At 54.3% G+C, this 19942-nt stretch overlaps 1 protein-coding gene and 1 long non-coding RNA gene across 3 annotated transcripts in view; both read left to right on the forward strand.

Moving 5' to 3' along the window:
- Positions 1–19942, forward strand: part of LOC138522053 (patr class I histocompatibility antigen, A-2 alpha chain-like) — a 269113-nt gene that overhangs the window by 97703 nt on the left and 151468 nt on the right. The window lies entirely within an intron of this gene.
- On the forward strand, positions 1689–8427 carry LOC138522054 (uncharacterized). The gene is made up of 2 exons (XR_011283226.1): positions 1689–1723; positions 8150–8427. It is a non-coding gene; the product is annotated as an uncharacterized lncRNA (long non-coding RNA).

Consider the following 19942-nt stretch of genomic DNA (forward strand, 5'->3'; position numbering starts at 1 on the left):
AGGAGAGGTGAGGAGCCCTGCATGGGGAGAGGAGAGCCTGCTCAGGAGAGGTGAGGAGCCCTGCATGGGGAGAGGAGAGCCTGCTCAGGAGAGGTGAGGAGCCCTGCATGGGGGGAGGGGAGGAGAGCCTGCTCAGGAGAGGTGAGGAGCCCTGCATGGGGGAGGGGAGGAGAGCCTGCTCAGGAGAGGTGAGGAGCCCTGCATGGGGGAAGGGGAGGAGAGCCTGCTCAGGAGAGGTGAGGAGCCCTGCATGGGGGAGGGGATCCTGCTCAGGAGAGGTGAGGAGCCCTGCATGGGGGAGGAGAGCCTGCTCAGGAGAGGTGAGGAGCCCTGCATGGGGAGAGGAGAGCCTGCTCAGGAGAGGTGAGGAGCCCTGCATGGGGAGAGGAGAGCCTGCTCAGGAGAGGTGAGGAGCCCTGCATGGGGGGAGGGGAGGAGAGCCTGCTCAGGAGAGGTGAGGAGCCCTGCATGGGGGAGGGGAGGAGATCATGCTCAGGAGAGGTGAGGAGCCCTGCATGGGGGAAGGGGAGGAGAGCCTGCTCAGGAGAGGTGAGGAGCCCTGCATGGGGGAGGAGAGCCTGCTCAGGAGAGGTGAGGAGCCCTGCATGGGGGAGGAGAGCCTGCTCAGGAGAGGTGAGGAGCCCTGCATGGGGAGAGGAGAGCCTGCTCAGGAGAGGTGAGGAGCCCTGCATGGGGAGAGGAGAGCCTGCTCAGGAGAGGTGAGGAGCCCTGCGTGGGAGAGCCTGCTCAGGAGAGGTGAGGAGCCCTGCATGGGGAAGGAGACCCTGCTCAGGAGAGGTGAGTGAGCCCTGCATGGGGGAGGAGAGCCTGCTCAGGAGAGGTGAGGAGCCCTGCATGGGGAGAGGAGAGCCTGCTCAGGAGAGGTGAGGAGCCCTGCATGGGGAGAGGAGAGCCTGCTCAGGAGAGGTGAGGAGCCCTGCATGGGGGGAGGGGAGGAGAGCCTGCTCAGGAGAGGTGAGGAGCCCTGCATGGGGGAGGGGAGGAGAGCCTGCTCAGGAGAGGTGAGGAGCCCTGCATGGGGGAAGGGGAGGAGAGCCTGCTCAGGAGAGGTGAGGAGCCCTGCATGGGGGAGGGGATCCTGCTCAGGAGAGGTGAGGAGCCCTGCATGGGGGAGGAGAGCCTGCTCAGGAGAGGTGAGGAGCCCTGCATGGGGAGAGGAGAGCCTGCTCAGGAGAGGTGAGGAGCTGCATGGGGAGAGGAGAGCCTGCTCAGGAGAGGTGAGGAGCCCTGCATGGGGGGAGGGGAGGAGAGCCTGCTCAGGAGAGGTGAGGAGCCCTGCATGGGGGAGGGGAGGAGATCCTGCTCAGGAGAGGTGAGGAGCCCTGCATGGGGGAAGGGGAGGAGAGCCTGCTCAGGAGAGGTGAGGAGCCCTGCATAGGGGAGGAGAGCCTGCTCAGGAGAGGTGAGGAGCCCTGCATGGGGGAGGAGAGCCTGCTCAGGAGAGGTGAGGAGCCCTGCATGGGGAGAGGAGAGCCTGCTCAGGAGAGGTGAGGAGCCCTGCATGGGGAGAGGAGAGCCTGCTCAGGAGAGGTGAGGAGCCCTGCGTGGGGGAGGAGACCCTGCTCAGGAGAGGTGAGGAGCCCTGCATGGGGGAGGAGAGAGCCTGCTCAGGAGAGGTGAGGAGCCCTGCATGGGGGAGGAGACCCTGCTCAGGAGAGGTGAGGAGCCCTGCAATATGGGGAGGAGACCCTGCTCAGGAGAGGTGAGGAGCCCTGCATGGGGAGGGGAGAGCCTGCTCAGGAGAGGTGAGGAGCCCTGCATGGGGGAGGAGACCCTGCTCAGGAGAGGTGAGGAGCCTTGCATGGGGGAGGGAAGGAGAGCCTGCTCAGGAGAGGTGAGGAGCCCTGCGTGGGGGAGGAGACCCTGCTCAGGAGAGGTGAGGAGCCCTGCATGGGGAGGGGAGCCTGCTCAGGAGAGGGGAGGAGCCCTGCATGGGGGAGGGGAGCCTGCTCAGGAGAGGAGGAGCCCTGCATGGGGGGAGGGGAGGAGAGCCTGCTCAGGAGAGGTGAGGAGCCCTGCATGGGGGAGGGGAGCCTGCTCAGGAGAGGTGAGGAGCCCTGCATGGGGGAAGGGGAGGAGACCCTGCTCAGGAGAGGTGAGGAGCCCTGCATGGGGGAAGGGGAAGGAGACCCTGCTTGGGAGAGGCAAAGAGCCCTGCATGGGGGGAGGAGACCCTGCTCAGGAGAGGAGCCCTGCATGGGGGGAGGGGAGCCTGCTCAGGAGAGGTGAGGAGCCCTGCATGGGGAGGGGAGAGCCTGCTCAGGAGAGGTGAGGAGCCCTGCATGGGGGAGGGGAGGAGAGCCTGCTCAGGAGAGGTGAGGAGCCCTGCATGGGGGAAGGGGAAGGAGACCCTGCTTGGGAGAGGCAAAGAGCCCTGCATGGGGGGAGGAGACCCTGCTCAGGAGAGGTGAGGAGCCCTGCATGGGGGAGGGGAGGAGAGCCTGCTCAGGAGAGGGGAAGAGCCCTGCATGGGGAAGGGGAGCCTGCTCAGGAGAGGTGAGGAGCCCTGCATGGGGGAGGGGAGCAGAGCCTGCTCAGGAGAGGTGAGGAGCCCTGCATGGGGGAGGAGCCTGCTCAGGAGAGGTGAGGAGCCCTGCATGGGGAGGGGAGGAGAGCCTGCTCAGGAGGGGTGAGGAGCCCTGCATGGGGGGAGGAGAGCCTGCTCAGGAGAGGTGAGGAGCCCTGCATGGGGGAGGGGAGAGCCTGCTCAGGAGAGGTGAGGAGCCCTGCATGGGGAGGGGAGAGCCTGCTCAGGAGAGGTGAGGAGCCCTGCATGGGGGGCAGAGACCCTGCTCAGGAGAGGTGAGGAGCCCTGCATGGGGGAGGGGAGCCTGCTCAGGAGAGGTGAGGAGCCCTGCATGGGGAGAAGGGAGGAGAGCCTGCTCAGGAGAGGTGAGGCGCCCTGCATGGGGAAGGGGAGCCTGCTCAGGAGAGGTGAGGAGCCCTGCATGGGGGAGGAGACGCTGCTCAGGAGAGATGAGCCCTGCATGGGGGAGGAGATCCTGCTCAGGAGAGGTGAGGAGCCCTGCATGGGGGGGAGGAGACCCTGCTCAGGAGAGGTGAGGAGCCCTGCATGGGGGAGGGGAGGAGAGCCTGCTCAGGAGAGGTGAGGAGCCCTGCATGGGGGGAGGAGAGCCTGCTCAGGAGAGGTGAGGAGCCCTGCATGGGGGAGGAGACCCTGCTCAGGAGAGGGGAGGAGAGCCTGCCCAGGAGAGGTGAGGAGCCCTGCATGGGGAGAGGGGGGAGGAGAGCCTGCTCAGGAGAGGTGAGGAGCCCTGCATGGGGGAGGGGAGCCTGCTCAGGAGAGGTGAGGAGCCCTGCATGGGGGAGGGGAGCCTGCTCAGGAGAGGTGAGGAGCCCTGCATGGGGGGAGGGGAGCCTGCTCAGGAGAGGTGAGGAGCCCTGCATGGGGGAGCCTGCTCAGGAGAGGTGAGGAGCCTTGCAGGGGGGAAGGGGGAGGAGACCCTGCTCAGGAGAGGTGAGGAGCCCCGCATGGGGGGAGGGGAGGAGAGCCTGCTCAGGAGAGGTGAGGAGCCCTGCATGGGGGGAGGGGAGCCTGCTCAGGAGAGGTGAAGAGCCCTGCATGGGGGAAGGGGGAGGAGACCCTGCTCAGGAGAGATGAGGAGCCCTGCATGGGGGAAGGGGGAGGAGACCCTGCTCAGGAGAGGTGATGAGCCCCGCATGGGGGGAGGGGAGGAGAGCCTGCTCAGGAGAGGTGAGGAGCCCTGCATGGGGGGAGGGGAGCCTGCTCAGGAGAGGTGAAGAGCCCTGCATGGGGGAAGGGGGAGGAGACCCTGCTCAGGAGAGATGAGGAGCCCTGCATGGGGGAAGGGGGAGGAGACCCTGCTCGGGAGAGGTGAGGAGCCCTGCATGGGGAGGGGGGGAGGAGAGCCTGCTCAGGAGAGGTGAGGAGCCCTGCATGGGGGGAGGAGAGCCTGCTCAGGAGAGGTGAGGAGCCCTGCATGGGGGAGGAGAGCCTGCTCAGGAGAGGTGAGGAGCCCTGCATGGGGGGAGGGGGAGCCTGCTCAGGAGAGGTGAGGAGCCCAGCATGGGAGAGGTGAGGAGCCCTGCATGGGGGGAGGGGAGCCTGCTCAGGAGAGGTGAGGAGCCCTGCATGGGGGGAGGGGAGCCTGCTCAGGAGAGGTGAGGAGCCCTGCATGGGGGAGGGGGGGGAGGAGAGCCTGCTCAGGAGAGGTGAGGAGCCCTGCATGGGGGGAGGGGAGCCTGCTCAGGAGAGGTGAGGAGCCCTGCATGCGGAGATGGGGGAGGAGAGCCTGCTCAGGAGAGGTGAGGAGCCTTGCATGGGGAGGGGAGGAGAGCCTGCTCAGGAGAGGTGAGGAGCCCTGCGTGGGGGAGGAGACCCTGCTCAGGAGAGGTGAGGAGCCTTGCATGGGGGGCAGAGGCCCTGCTCAGGAGAGGTGAGGAGCCCTGCATGGGGGAGGAGAGAGCCTGCTCAGGAGAGGTGAGGAGCCCTGCATGGGGAGGGGAGCCTGCTCAGGAGAGGGGAGGAGCCCTGCATGGGGGAGGGGAGCCTGCTCAGGAGAGGAGGAGCCCTGCATGGGGGGAGGGGAGGAGAGCCTGCTCAGGAGAGGTGAGGAGCCCTGCATGGGGGAGGGGAGCCTGCTCAGGAGAGGTGAGGAGCCCTGCATGGGGGGGAGGGGAGGAGAGCCTGCTCAGGAGAGGTGAGGAGCCCTGCATGGGGGGAGGGGAGGAGAGCCTGCTCAGGAGAGGTGAGGAGCCCTGCATGGGGGAGGAGAGCCTGCTCAGGAGAGGTGAGGAGCCCTGCATGGGGGAGGAGACCCTGCTCAGGAGAGGCGAGGAGCCCTGCATGGGGGGAGGAGAGCCTGCTCAGGAGAGGTGAGGAGCCCTGCATGGGGGGAGGGGAGGAGAGCCTGCTCAGGAGAGGTGAGGAGCCCTGCATGGGGGAGGGGAGCCTGCTCAGGAGAGGTGAGGAGCCCTGCATGGGGGGAGGGGAGGAGACCCTGCTCAGGAGAGGTGAGGAGCCCTGCATGGGGGAGGGGAGGAGAGCCTGCTCAGGAGAGGTGAGGAGCCCTGCATGGGGGAGGAGACCCTGCTCAGGAGAGGTGAGGAGCCTTGCATGGGGGAGGGGAGGAGAGCCTGCTCAGGAGAGGTGAGGAGCCCTGCATGCGGAGATGGGGGAGGAGATCCTGCTCAGGGGAGGTGAGGAGCCCTGCATGGGGGGGAGAGCCTGCTCAGGAGAGGTGAGGAGCCCTGCATGGGGCAGGGGAGGAGACCCTGCTCAGGAGAGGTGAGGAGCCTTGCATGGGGGAGGGGAGGAGAGCCTGCTCAGGAGAGGTGAGGAGCCCTGCAGGGGGGGGGGGAGCCTGCTCAGGAGAGGTGAGGAGCCCTGCAGGGGGGGAGGGGAGCCTGCTCAGGAGAGGTGAGGAGCCCTGCATGGGGAGGGGAGAGCCTGCTCAGGAGAGGTGAGGAGCCCTGCATGGGGGAGGGGAGGAGAGCCTGCTCAGGAGAGGTGAGGAGCCCTGCATGGGGGAAGGGGAAGGAGACCCTGCTTGGGAGAGGCAAAGAGCCCTGCATGGGGGGAGGAGACCCTGCTCAGGAGAGGTGAGGAGCCCTGCATGGGGGAGGGGAGGAGAGCCTGCTCAGGAGAGGGGAAGAGCCCTGCATGGGGAAGGGGAGCCTGCTCAGGAGAGGTGAGGAGCCCTGCATGGGGGAGGGGAGCAGAGCCTGCTCAGGAGAGGTGAGGAGCCCTGCATGGGGGAGGAGCCTGCTCAGGAGAGGTGAGGAGCCCTGCATGGGGGAGGGGAGGAGAGCCTGCTCAGGAGGGGTGAGGAGCCCTGCATGGGGGAGGAGAGCCTGCTCAGGAGAGGTGAGGAGCCCTGCATGGGGGAGGGGAGAGCCTGCTCAGGAGAGGTGAGGAGCCCTGCATGGGTGAGTAGCCTGCTCAGGAGAGGTGAGGAGCCCGGCATGGGGGGCAGAGACCCTGCTCAGGAGAGGTGAGGAGCCCTGCATGGGGGAGGGGAGCCTGCTCAGGAGAGGTGAGGAGCCCTGCATGGGGAGAAGGGAGGAGAGCCTGCTCAGGAGAGGTGAGGCGCCCTGCATGGGGAAGGGGAGCCTGCTCAGGAGAGGTGAGGAGCCCTGCATGGGGGAGGAGACGCTGCTCAGGAGAGATGAGCCCTGCATGGGGGAGGAGATCCTGCTCAGGAGAGGTGAGGAGCCCTGCATGGGGGGGGAGGAGACCCTGCTCAGGAGAGGTGAGGAGCCCTGCATGGGGGAGGGGAGGAGAGCCTGCTCAGGAGAGGTGAGGAGTCCTGCATGGGGGGAGGAGAGCCTGCTTAGGAGAGGTGAGGAGCCCTGCATGGGGGAGGAGACCCTGCTCAGGAGAGGGGAGGAGAGCCTGCCCAGGAGAGGTGAGGAGCCCTGCATGGGGAGAGGGGGGAGGAGAGCCTGCTCAGGAGAGGTGAGGAGCCCTGCATGGGGGAGGGGAGCCTGCTCAGGAGAGGTGAGGAGCCCTGCATGGGGGAGGGGAGCCTGCTCAGGAGAGGTGAGGAGCCCTGCATGGGGGGAGGGGAGCCTGCTCAGGAGAGGTGAGGAGCCCTGCATGGGGGAGCCTGCTCAGGAGAGGTGAGGAGCCTTGCAGGGGGGAAGGGGGAGGAGACCCTGCTCAGGAGAGGTGAGGAGCCCCGCATGGGGGGAGGGGAGGAGAGCCTGCTCAGGAGAGATGAGGAGCCCTGCATGGGGGAAGGGGGAGGAGACCCTGCTCAGGAGAGGTGATGAGCCCCGCATGGGGGGAGGGGAGGAGAGCCTGCTCAGGAGAGGTGAGGAGCCCTGCATGGGGGGAGGGGAGCCTGCTCAGGAGAGGTGAAGAGCCCTGCATGGGGAAGGGGGAGGAGACCCTGCTCAGGAGAGATGAGGAGCCCTGCATGGGGGAAGGGGGAGGAGACCCTGCTCAGGAGAGGTGAGGAGCCCTGCATGGGGAGGGGGGGAGGAGAGCCTGCTCAGGAGAGGTGAGGAGCCCTGCATGGGGGGAGGAGAGCCTGCTCAGGAGAGGTGAGGAGCCCTGCATGGGGGAGGAGAGCCTGCTCAGGAGAGGTGAGGAGCCCTGCATGGGGGGAGGGGAGCCTGCTCAGGAGAGGTGAGGAGCCCTGCATGGGAGAGGTGAGGAGCCCTGCATGGGGGGAGGGGAGGGGAGCCTGCTCAGGAGAGGTGAGGAGCCCTGCATGGGGGAGGGGGGGGAGGAGAGCCTGCTCAGGAGAGGTGAGGAGCCCTGCATGGGGGGAGGGGAGCCTGCTCAGGAGAGGTGAGGAGCCCTGCATGCGGAGATGGGGGAGGAGAGCCTGCTCAGGAGAGGTGAGGAGCCCTGCATGGGGGGAGGGGAGGAGAGCCTGCTCAGGAGAGGTGAGGAGCCCTGCATGGGGGGAGGAGACCCTGCTCAGGAGAGGTGAGGAGCCCTGTATGGGGGCAGAGCCTGCTCAGGAGAGGGGAGGAGACCCTGCATGGGGAGGAGAGCCTGCTCAGGAGAGGTGAGGAGCCCTGCAGGGGGGATGAGAGCCAGCTCAGGAGACGTAAGGAGCTCTGCATGGGGGGAGCCTGCTCAGGAGAGGTGAGGATGTAACGGTTTATTGAGAAGCCACCCTCAACATGTGGAATTCCATCCCTCCCCACTTAAGTGGTTATGCACCAAACTGTTTAGCAGATTCTTTTCTTTAGCCCTGTCTCACACACATATCATGCCCCTTGGATCTCTCTTTCTCCTGAGCTAAGAATGAGCCAAGAACCAGGCCCCTGTACGGGAAATATATTGGTATTTGTTTAAATTAAAAGTAATAGAAATTAGCACGAAAATGTCCAAAACCACTTTATCCGTAGCATAACACAATCAAATTATCCCAGCATAAATAAATCACAAAAGTGAGTAAAAAAGAACACCGACAAAATGCTTCCCTTTCTGTAAATTTCACTTCATGAAATAATTACACTGATCAATAACGAAGGCACTTATGTAATGTGTGATTTTAATTTTCCTGCAGGCTTAAAAGTCTAGCAGTAGGATTTCAAGATTGGTAAAAAAATATATATAGCAATAATAATTTCGCCCACATTTTTGGTTTCAAATAAACACAGGGTGATTTATCCCTTTGTTTTTCAGCCCCAGCCCCCTTGGGAAGTCAGACAGAAACATTGGAATGCTTTGGGTGAATTTTGGATTTCAGACCCCTCTTACTGAAAGGCCTGTGTCAGGGAAGAACAAAGACAATCCTCTTCCTTAAAGAAGTCAGGGTCAGCTGGACAACAAGGATTACCCAATTAAATTATAGGCTATAGTTTTCACACTGGGAATTGAGATTTGTAATTTAAAATTTTAACAAAATTCACCCCGTAGTGTTCTGCCAAATGGGGAATTAATTAAATTAATGTTTTTGGTTACATAGGTCTCAGATTCTGTAGGTTTATCACTCACACTTTCCTTACCACTAGCCCACTCCTCACCTGATGATTCTGTGTGGGTCTTTACGGATTCGTCGGATGAGCTTTCCAGCTTTTCCCTCCAGGCTGTCTTTGTCTTTGTCCTGACGGTCTTATTCTTCTGTTTGACGAGATAGGTGCGAGCTCCCCCGGAGGCCACTTTGCCTATAAGCAATTAGCCCGGCAGCGGGGACTCCGGGGAGCTCACCCCAAACCAGGGAAAAGCCTTGCCGTAAAACCCTGGAAGATTGTGTAGCTGTAGTAGGCAGGGGTAAGTTGTAGTCATCCAGAGAGGAAGTTGTCGGTGAGCACTGGTATCCGGACTTCAATACCCAGCATGCACTGGTAAGTGTTCGTAGTAGATAGGGAAATAACGATCCATTGCGGAACAGCACAAACAGTTCAGTACTCCAAAGTGTTCCCAGCAAAGAGCGTCTGACGGCAGGAGAGACGCTGTAGCAGGAATGAGTACTAGAAGGCAGCGCGGAGCGCGGCACAACAGCGGAAGCAGAAACAAACAGGTAAGCGGAATAAACGGGAGGGGGAAACCGCGAACAGCGGTGACGGAAAGACACGGGCAGACGAACAGGGAAGGAAGGCAAGGGAAACACAGAGGATCAACTGGAGGCAGAGCACAAGCGTAGTGAACTCATGTAGGCAGCAAGAAAGTTGCAACGCACAGGTGTTCTCCATTCTCAGGTTCTTGTAGGTAGTACAACAGAAAGACTAGACCGCACCTTGCAGTGACTCGGAGTCTAGTCCTTCTTCCATATCGCCCATCTGCTCCATACTTTCCATGGGCGATATGACAATAGGCTAAGGATCTACACAGTTTTAACCCCCCGACCCCCCCCCCCACCCACTATAAAGGGACATGATTCAAGGCAAGCAAATTACCCTCACCTTTTGGTTTTCTAGGGCTTAGTTCTACTTACATAACAAACCTCTGTTTAAGGTTCAGGAAAGCCAGCTGCATCTCAGGACACTCTGGAAAGATAGGGCAGGGGACTGGTCACTCCACTTTCAAAGATGGCCTCCCGCTCTCCACCACAGGACCCAGTCAGCTTTGAGGCCTTCCTAGAAATAGACAACTCCCCCCAAATGCACTCTCAGCAATCTCTTCTGGTGTCTCCTTGGACCTGTCAGATGGTAAGTTTCAGCAGCCTTCCTGATGATCTGTCTCTTCTCTCTGTCCTCCTGTCTTTCTCCTTTTTCTGTCTCCCTGGTTTTTGTCTCTCCCCTATCCTAGTGCAGTCCCCATTATTTAGCAGAAATGACATCACCAATTTTACAATCTTGTGGAAGTACCCTGCAATAATTCCTGCCACTAGGATTGGACCGTTACTCCTCTCTCTCCTCCCAACCCCGCCTCCAAGCCAGGATTGGTTTAGGGGACTGGAGCAACATATGGCACTTCCTATTTGTAATCGGCCCTTTGTTCTCCCTTCAACTTTTTGGCAAAAACTAGTTATGTAGTACAACTTCATAATTCTACTAGCAACTGCCATACTAAACCTATTTTTTATTTTAGCTGATCATGGAGAATTAGATAAACCGACCACCAAATCCGTACGATGTAGCAGGGCCATGTGGCACATTTCTGCCGTTTCCATAAAAATCACAACAGTTATGAATATGTAAGTTATTAAGCATATCCCTAATTTCATTTTCCACCCGCTCACCAACTCTCACATTTGGAACATGTTCCGATCAGCCAGAAACCTAGTCTATCTGGCCATTACAGTTACTAGAGTCGCAGGTAGATGGATTTTATATCCCCAAAATCACTTAGAAATGACTTAACAAATGGTACAAAAATGAAATCCATCCGCCTTACGATGTCTGGGAAAGAGGCCTAAATGATAATAGTCTATTTAAATTAATTGTATATCTGTAGGTTCAGCAAATGGGAGATCTACTTCATCCAGCACAGCCATCTGTCTCCCTGGGCCTGCCTGTTACCAGAGGTTTTTATGAGTTTCTTTGAAGTTGGTAGTTTGCTCTTTGAAATTGCAGCCCCCAGTCTTCACACCTTTTAGTCATGCTCCAGCCAAGAGTGAATTTCCTTGAAGTCCCTACTTTAACTGCCAGCAAGTCTGGAGAACACTGGGCTTTCGACACCTTCAGCTGTAAATGTTATTGTGAGTGGTCATTAGATGGGAGATGTGACATCCAGGCTAAGAGTGGGAGTTTTCCTTATGATGTTTTGCCCTCAGCCAGCAAAAGGGTCTGCCTTGGGCTGACTTTTTTTTCATGAAGACACAGTGGCTTTTCAAACATCACTGGAGTTTTGTGGGTGAAACATAATATACATTTCTTTTATCAACCCACACATCATGTTTTGTTTTCCTGACATTTTTCTGTGAGCAGTGATATTTTTTTCAGTTTCATTTTTTTCCAACCGTTTTTATTTGCACACACATGTGTAGGCCGTTTTTGTATTCAGTGTTTAAAAATCCTGTTTTCCATATGACGGGGATCTTGAATTCCTCCTTCTTTTGTAAACTAAAAGGCTGCTTGTCCATTGGTAATGACAGGTTGGCCCCCTTCCATATGGCTCTTTAACTTTGCTTAAAAAACAAAAACGAAAGCCAAGCCATTTTTGTTTGTGTTTAAAATCGTGCTGTTCATGTTAAAGGGACTTCTGTTTGGGGCCTTTAAATGCACCCCACATGCCCCCCCCCTGTTCTTCCATGACTCTTTGTTGGGGAAGAGCAGGGCAGAGTGGGGTTAGGTGCAATTCTCTTCATCAGGGAGTGGGCACTCCAGTTTCCCCTTCCATCTCTGGGTTGGGGTGTATGGCATGGCACCGCCTTTTCTTCTTTCTTTTGGGAGTGGACACTCCAGCCTCCCCTTCCATCTTTGGGTTGGAGGGCATGGAACGGCACCTCCTTTCTTCCTTCCTTTCCAGGTCCCTGGGATTCTCACCGGACTCCACTCTCACCTACAGGCTGGAAGTTAAGGAGGTTAGTTCTCTAATAAAAGATAGAAAAAGAGTTACACACATTCTTCCCTGGGAAGATTTACATAGTGTTTACAACAACATGGGGCCTCATTACAGGTCGGGCGGTCCGGAATTAACAGTGGCGGTAAACACGCTGCCACTGTTAATTCCGGACCGCCCGATCCCAACTCCTGCAGGCGGGAGGTGATGTTCCTGCCAGGTCTGACCTGGCGGGTTTACCACCGCCCGCCTGCAGGCGGACGTGGAAACACCAGCACCATCGCAAGATGGTTCCGGTGTTTCCACTTCCCCATTCCCATTGAGTCCTATACAATGGGAATGGGGATTTACACCATTCCGCCTCCGGGATTCCCAGGACACCAGGGTCGTAATGCCCTGGTATTTCCGGGAGTCACGGAGGCGGAATGGTAATACGAGTCCGGCGGTAACCAGGCGGTTTTACCGCCGCGGTTACCGCCGGACTCATAATGAAGTCCATTGACTTATAACATGACATTTCCATTTCACAAACACATTTTTATTTTTCATAATTTGTACAATAACACCAAGTAAATGACTCCCTGTTATATAGATCACATGCTGTGCATAGGCCGACATCTAGTGGAAGCTGCAGAGTATTACAGTTGTTGTTTTCGAAACTCGAAAAGGGACGTCAACAGGGTATGCCAGTAATACTATCCCTAGTATGACATCCACTGTACCCATGATCCCTCATGCGTCGGGATCCCTCAGATTGTTTTTTTCTGCCATTCTAGATGGACGCTTATAGCGGAGTTCCTTTCGGTGTAAAGCCATTGACTATTTACAATTAGCAATAGTATTTCTTTCTATCCTTTCACCGACCTCCGAAACACCACGCCAGTAAAGATAGAAAATATGCCTGTCGAAGACTACCGCAACGGACCGTTCGGCCTGTGGTTAGACAAACACTTAGATTCTAATTTGTGTCTTCCGAGAGACCACGTCAAAAGTACAGGCTCTTCAAGCCAAAGACGTTAAAGGACCACTCCACGAAACGCTGGGTCCACTACGCCAGGCAGCGAGGCCGACCGAGTAGCTCCAGCTACTCAAGCGCAGGCCCGCGACCCCGTAGGACAGGCCGGCGGCCATGTTGTGGGGACTACACCCGGCAACGGTAGCGCTACAAAAACTCACACCACTAAGCACATAAGCCCAAGTCGAGACTCGACACATGGGTCAAGTGATCGACAATGATCGACACCAAGGGAAAGGTCAGCTGAGTCCCGGTCCTCTGGGCAGTCTCACTCGAGATCGCCACACAACAGGGCCCAACCATCAAAAGACAGCAAGAGTGTCGCTCGCAAAACTCCCTCAGAAGGTTGATCGTCCGTGGACGAGGCCTCGGCATTACCAGCAGCCGAAATTCAACGCTTGGCGTCAGATAAGCTGGCAGGCCCCAAGAAGGCTGTAAAACACTCCTCTGGGCCCCAGGGGGGGGGGGAAACATCACAAAAAGACCTCAAAAACCCCTCATAGGGACAAGAGCCCTCAGAAGGAAAAGTCTAAATCATCCAAGCCCATAGCAAAACCTACAGAACCTAGGCCTAAAGTGGTACCTCCCACAGATGAGGACCTAGGACTTTCCCCTCAATCTGTAATAATCCCAAATTCCCAGGAATGGTCTTCACAGGACATTGACAGAGTGATGAAAAGAATTACCTTTATGGTCAATTGTTTCCAGAAGAACCCTGATTACCTCCAGAGCTTCAATTCCACTCCTCACACCACAGCTCCATCTGGCTCTCAGGCCTCTGCCATGCTTACTCAACCCCCCTCTAAGAGGTCTCATTCGAATTCTCCTTTACAGAGTACAATCATAGATCTCTATGACCCTGAATCAGACCCAGAAGATCTCTCCTTTGTAGAGGCATCTGACCCTCAGCTTATTGATGAGGATACAGAGGACCCTTATTATGGGGATGATGAGGACCAAGAGGCTTAGATGTACTCTATAGATTCCCCTCTTAACCAAGACACTCCACTGGTCGATTTCCCTATTGATAATCAACCCCTCCTCAATGAAGTATTAGCCAAGGCGGCTGAGCACTTTCAGATTGACACACAGGAAATACAGGAGACTTTGCAAAACAACTCCTTGGGGACAAAAAGAGAGTCGCCCAGTTTATCCCGCTACTGAAATCAGTGCAACGCAGAATACAGCCATCCTTAGAAGCCCCCAATCTCACATGGGCCGTAAACCCACGTGTGGAGAAGTTATTCAGGCCCGCACCTTCGGACACTTTATATATTAGAGGTCAACTAAAACCAGACTCCTTAGTTGTCACCACAACTAGAAAGAGAGCAGGTACACCCCTTGCTTCCTCCGAGGCTCCACCTGATAAGGAGAGAAAAAAGATCTATGCCATGGGCCGAAAGGTCGCCTCCTCTCCGGCCTATCAAACAAGAATAGCAAACAATCCAACCCTCTTGGATAGTTACAACTGCCACAAGTGGGAGGAAATGTCTGCTTTACTTTCATCTGCCCCAGAGCCACTCAAATCCCAACAAGCACAGGTGGCTGCAGATGCGAGGGCTGTGTCTAGCTGTCTCCTTAAATCCAATTTTGATGCAGCGGACAATGCCGGAACGGTCATTGCACAGGGGACCATTATTAAGAGGCATGCATGGCGCGCCAGTCAGGTTTTAGACCGGAGACTCAGGCCACTCTAATAAACATGCCAGTGGAACCTAACGTGCTCTTCGGTAAGGCCGTTGAAGAGGCGCTTAAAACAGCAAAGGACGAGTATGACACTCTAAAATCTTTAGGTCAACTCACTAACAAGCCTTCTGGTCAAAGGGGTAATGGAAATCTTTGCTGCTTTCGAGGCCAAAAGTCTCAACGTGGATCCAGCTACTATCAAGGCCAGGGCTCCTCCTGGGGAAATAATCAAGGCCAATCCTGCCAGGGCTATCCCAGAGGACAACGCAGAGGTCTTGGTCAGGGCAGAGGCCCTGCTCGAGGTGGCACTCCACCTCAGAGCAAGTGACATTCCTCTTCAGGTGCCCTCCCATGCTTCTCCACTAGGAGGACGCATTTCCAGCTTCACCCATGCATGGGAGGGAATCCCCTCAGACAGATGGGTGCTGTCCACAGTAGCAGGCGGATACTGTATAGAACTAATCCAACATCCCCACGACCACCCCCCCACGACAGGATCCACTCAGAAGAACATCAGCGTATCCTTCTCGAAGAGATAGCCACACTTCTATTAAAGGACGCCATAGAAGTCGTCCCGGCCAACCAGGTAAACCGGGGTATTTATTCAACTTACTTCCTTGTGCCAAAGAAAGACCTAACCATGCGGCCAGTATTAGATTTGCGCCCTGAAAACAAGTATGTCAAGCCACAAAAGTTCTGCATGACTACGCTACAAGAGGTAATCCCTCTACTAGGAAGGGGGAGTACATGGCAACACTGGATATGAAAGATGCCTATTTTCATATTTCAATGTTCCCAGTGCATAGAAGATTCTTGCATTTCAAGATAGCGAACCAGCACTACCAATTCAAGGTGCTGCCCTTTGAAATAGCCTCGGCTCCAAGGGTATTCACAAAGGTACTGGCGGTGGTGGCAGCGCACCTGCACAGGGAGGCAATCCCAGTGTACCCTTACCTGGACGACTGGCTCATTAGAGGGGAATCCCCCCTGATTTGCAGACAAAACATTCAGAGAACAATCAACCTCCTCTTTCAATTCGGCTTCTCCATCAACGAGAAAAAGCCAAACACTTAAAAACAGTTACTAGGAGCTGTCTTAAACACAGAGGAAGGGTTGGTCTTTCCATCAGAGGAAAGAGTAAAACATTTGTTACTGCAAATAGCACATTATCAGGCCGGCCGCCAGATAAGGGTGCGCAAAGCTATGCGTTTAATAGGCATGATGAAATCCGTGATCCTTCCAACATGGCTGTTGAATACGAAACGCAGCTTACCAGCCTTTACGCGCTACGTTCAACTTCCTACAAAACAGTCATGCTCCCGCAGCTTTGCGCGTCTCAACGCTACCACTTAGTGTAGTGTAGTCAGACCTGTGTTGCCGGAGTTTGCTCAGGGCCTCCTTCCGAGTCCCATTTTCCATTTCCTTGATTTCGCTCCCTTTCCATTCCCTTTCCTTGAACTACCCTCTTCCGTGCTGTTACTCCTGGACTCTTCCTGTTTCCTTCCTGGCTCCCAGTCTGGATATTTGAACGATCCTTGGCGTAGGACTTGCTTCCTCACGCTTGAATCCGAAGACCTGCACACAGGCCTGTACAAATCCCGGACCGTGCGAAAGAACACATCCAAGAAGGTTGCAAGCTAAGAAAGACAGGTGAGAAGGGACTTGTGACAGATTGAGACGCCTTAAAACCGATACAAATACAAAGATGGAAGCCGTGGTTCAAGACCTCATGCGAGGTATGCAGGGACTAACCACTGATGTCCAGAACCTTAAAGCCGCGAACGCTGCATTAAAGCAGCTAGTCTTATCTCGTGACTCTGCAGCCAAAGAAAGCGTTTTGTTGGGAGGAGTAGTGGACAAATACGATGGCTCTTCAAAAAATCTCTGTGCCTTCCTTGATTCATGTTTGGTACATTTTACCTTCAAGCCATACTACTTTTCCACCCCAAGAGCAAAGGTGGGATTTATGATATCACATTTCACGGCAATGTCCTGACCTGGGCAACCCCTCTAGTCAATACGGGCGACACACTCCGGAATGATTATGATGGGTTTGTGGAAGCCCTAAAGGCCATGTTTGATCGCCCAGAACTTGTTTACAGTGCTCAAGAAAGACTGCTTGATTTTCAACAAAGGTCCCAGGATATGCTTACGTATGTGACCCGCTTTAAACAATTAGTAAAAGAGGCTGATTGGTCCCAAGAAGCCAGCTTCACCCTCTTTCGAAGAGGTCTAAATGAGGAGATAAAGGACGAGTTAGCCAGGGTAGCCCGCCCAAGCTCCTTCCAAGCTCTCATGGATCTCGCCCTACAAATCGATTTCCGGATCCAGGAAAGAAAGGCAGAGAAAAGGAAGCCTAAACTAACATCATTTTTTTTTATTTTTTTTTTATTGTTTTAACCCATTGGTTTTAACAAAAGAAGCTTCACTTATGCTTTATGTTTTGCTTTATGTTTTGTACTTGGGACACCACTTTTGGTAAATCATGCAAATCCATACCGGGCTTTGCCCCGGCTGTAGATTCTCTTGTACTACTTTCAATGGCCGCTGCCGTCTGGAGGGTTGATTTTCTTTAACGCTACCTCCAAGAATTTGGCTGTAGACCTAGCCCATCTTGGAGAATCTCCTGCGATCAGACGGAACCACAAGGTCTCTTCATCAATTATTGTTAGATCTGATGTGAGTGGTGCCAAGTACATTTGTCTTTCTCCTGCTAAGGCTGAACAAAACATGAGCAGATGTCGAATTGTTTCTATTTGAGCATGATCGGCACAGAGCCGGCAATGCGCATTGGTTCCTGGACTTCTGATAGCCATAATTTCATTTGTGTTCAATAAATTCAGCCTGGCTCTCATGAAAATTTTTCTCAGGTTCTTCTCTGGAAATTTCTCGCAATAATTCAGAGGGACTTTTAGGCGATTTGTAGTGGGTGGCAGATGTTTTAATGATTTATATCGAAGAATTTTTTCGGTGGTGCGTATCCAATCTTGATTTTCCAATTTTTTCTTTACTTTTCCAGGGTTGCTCAGGAGCGTTTCTGTTGAACAGGCCACTTCTTCTAGACTTTCTAGAATCTTTCTTTCCCAATCACATAAAGGTTTGCAAGACTTTTTTGCAATTTCAGCTTCCATGATGCGAAATATCGGCAGCGAGCTGGGTAACAGGATTTTTCTGTACAGTTGGACGGCACCTTGCAATATCGCTGAGGCTAGAGAAGGCAGACCCAAGTCTCTCCGTATGGCGGATATGGGGGCAGAATTTGGTAAGGATAACACTGATCTCCATATGTGACCTTCCAACTTCGCCCAAATTTCAGATGGTAGGTGTAAATTTGACGCCATGCCGTAAGTTAAAGCTGGAACTACTTTTGATTTGTAGTACTGCACTGCCGGTATCCAGGAGAATTTTCCGAATTTATTGTCAACAGCACGGGTTTGGGCTGTGAGTCTTCGAATTTTTTCCCATAATGAGTGCTGCAAGGCAATGTCTTTAGTTGAGTTGTCCATCTGCACGCCCAGATATTTAAATTCTTTTACTGCCTCAATTTTTGACTTCTCCAGAAACCAGGAGTGGGATTGCTGAACTCCCCTTGTATGTTTGCAGAATGAAATAATTTTGGTTTTTGTTGTATTTATCTTTAGATTATTGCTCTCCATGTACACTGACAGATTGGCTAACTGTCTTTGCAGGCCTATGGCAGTTTGGTCCAACAGGATCAAGTCGTCCGCGTACCATAGTCTTGAGATTTTAACTTCTCCCAACTTAGGCGGGAAGGCTCGCACGTGCTCCTCGGTGGTTTGGAAATCGCCAATAAAGGCTATGAATAGAGCTGGAGCCAACGGGCAGCCTTGTTTCACTCCTCTCTTGGTTTCAATCTTGTCTGAGAGTGTTCCTTGTTGGCATAATCGAATTCTTAGAGATGTCTTCGTGTGGAGGGACATGATAGGATCCAAGATCTCTTTTGGACATTCCCAGTTTGTTAATTTCGACCAAAGTTTTTGACGATCCACCATGTCAAATGCCTGAGATAGGTCGATCATGGCCATATGAACATTGGGGGCACCTTCCTTCACCTTTGCTTTGATTGTATTAAGGACCAGAAGATTGATTTTATTCTTAGGTGAGATTCCTGAGCCTAATCGAATTGCTGTTAACAAACCTCCAGAGGGTCTTCCTGACACGGGTCTCTGAGCTGGCGAAACTTCGATACTGAATCCCTCAAGAGTAGGTTTCTCTGTTAGCCATGTTTCTTGCAGGCAAATTAGGTCGAAGCGGTTCAACTTTACATCGCTAGGCTTAGTTAGGTGGATGAATCCTCTAGTATTCCACGACGCCATCTGAAGTGAGGTCTTTTCCTTAAATTGGTCTGGGACCGTTACCTGGATCTTGTTATTGACGGCGTCATGGATTGACTGCTAGGCCTTCTTCTTACGGCCGAACGTATCTGCAATCCATTTCCAAGGTTTGGTTGACGTGGTGGGGGATTGAGCTGGTTTGAGCTCTGTCGCCTGATCCCTCTTTATGTAGGCGTTACGAGAACTTTCCACTCGTCGCCTTGGCGTGGTAATTGGTATGTGATGATTTCTGTCCCGTTTTGGGGGGTAATCTTCCCCTTTACCTCTTTCTTCTCTGTCTCGACTGGCGTCCAACTCCTCCTTTCTATTTTTTTTTGTCCCATTTTCTGATCTTGTGTCATTAGCAAATTTCAAGGGGGCATATCTTTGAGAACCTGTCGTATCTTCATTTACCTTTAGTTTTTCTAATTTTAAGCCCAGACACTGTAGCTCTTTTGCCATTTCAAGGGGCCATTCTTGCAGGACTTTCGACCTTATGTGTAGGTATGCTTTGGCTTTATGGTCTTTGTGGTAGGGTTCCACCAAAACCAGGTCCCTTGTTGATAGATGCCGCAGTTTGTCAATTTTTGCTGTAATTTTTAAGACTGTCCTTCTATTAAGGACCATGTATCTATCTTTAGATGAAATTTGCTCTAGTTTAAATAAAGATGTCCCTTCGAGTTTTAGGAGTTTTTTTTTTTCTGCCGGTTTTGATCGACCATAGTCTTTTTTATAGGAATTGATCCTATACTTTCTTTGCTCATGATCAGGGATCCGTTTTTCGCGACGGTCTGTCTCTTTTTTAAGGACTGGCTTCTCTTCCACTTTCTTTAGGGTTTGGATAGCATCCAAACCAGTAGTGGGGGTGCTCGAACGAGATCTTCCATGGTCGCTTGGAGCCTCCACAAGCGTGATCCTCCTTGCTCCAGACCGCGTCCTAACCCGTGCCTGCGGAGTAGCTATTCTTGGTTGCTGCGGGCTTAGAATTTCCTCTTCAGCGCAGTCAGAGTCGTCAGAAGAGTTAGATGAATCGGGGGCGTGGATCAGCGTGGGAGACCTTTGCGCGATTTCGGGGCGATCTTGCTGTAAGTGATTTCCCACTATGTTCGCCTGTCGCTTTTCTTTGCTGAGAATGGCTCTGTCGGATCTCTCGACAAGGGGGTCCACCGAGGAGGTAAGAGATGTTTTCACTCGAGTGTCTGGGAGACTCTTAGGAGGAACACACAAGAGGGGGCTCTCCATTGCATGTTTCGTCATGATTTTTGACTGCAAGGCTCGTCTCTGATCCGACACACCTCCTGGTAATTTGACACAGGCTTTCGTGAAAATCGAAGCCACTTCTGTGACTCTGGCCATCTCTTCCGTTTGAGTACTTTGAGAGGTCATTGCACGTGTCTGCCTGGTTTGTCGATCCATCTTGAGCAGCTTGTTTTCGAAATTCGTTAGTTTAGTTTCAAGACTCCTTTGTATGGTATTTGAGTTCCTTTCCACTGCTGT

This window comes from Ambystoma mexicanum, chromosome 13, assembly GCF_040938575.1.
Source record: "Ambystoma mexicanum isolate Mex_15411 chromosome 13, UKY_AmexF1_1, whole genome shotgun sequence".
NCBI classification, from domain to species: domain Eukaryota; kingdom Metazoa; phylum Chordata; class Amphibia; order Caudata; family Ambystomatidae; genus Ambystoma; species Ambystoma mexicanum.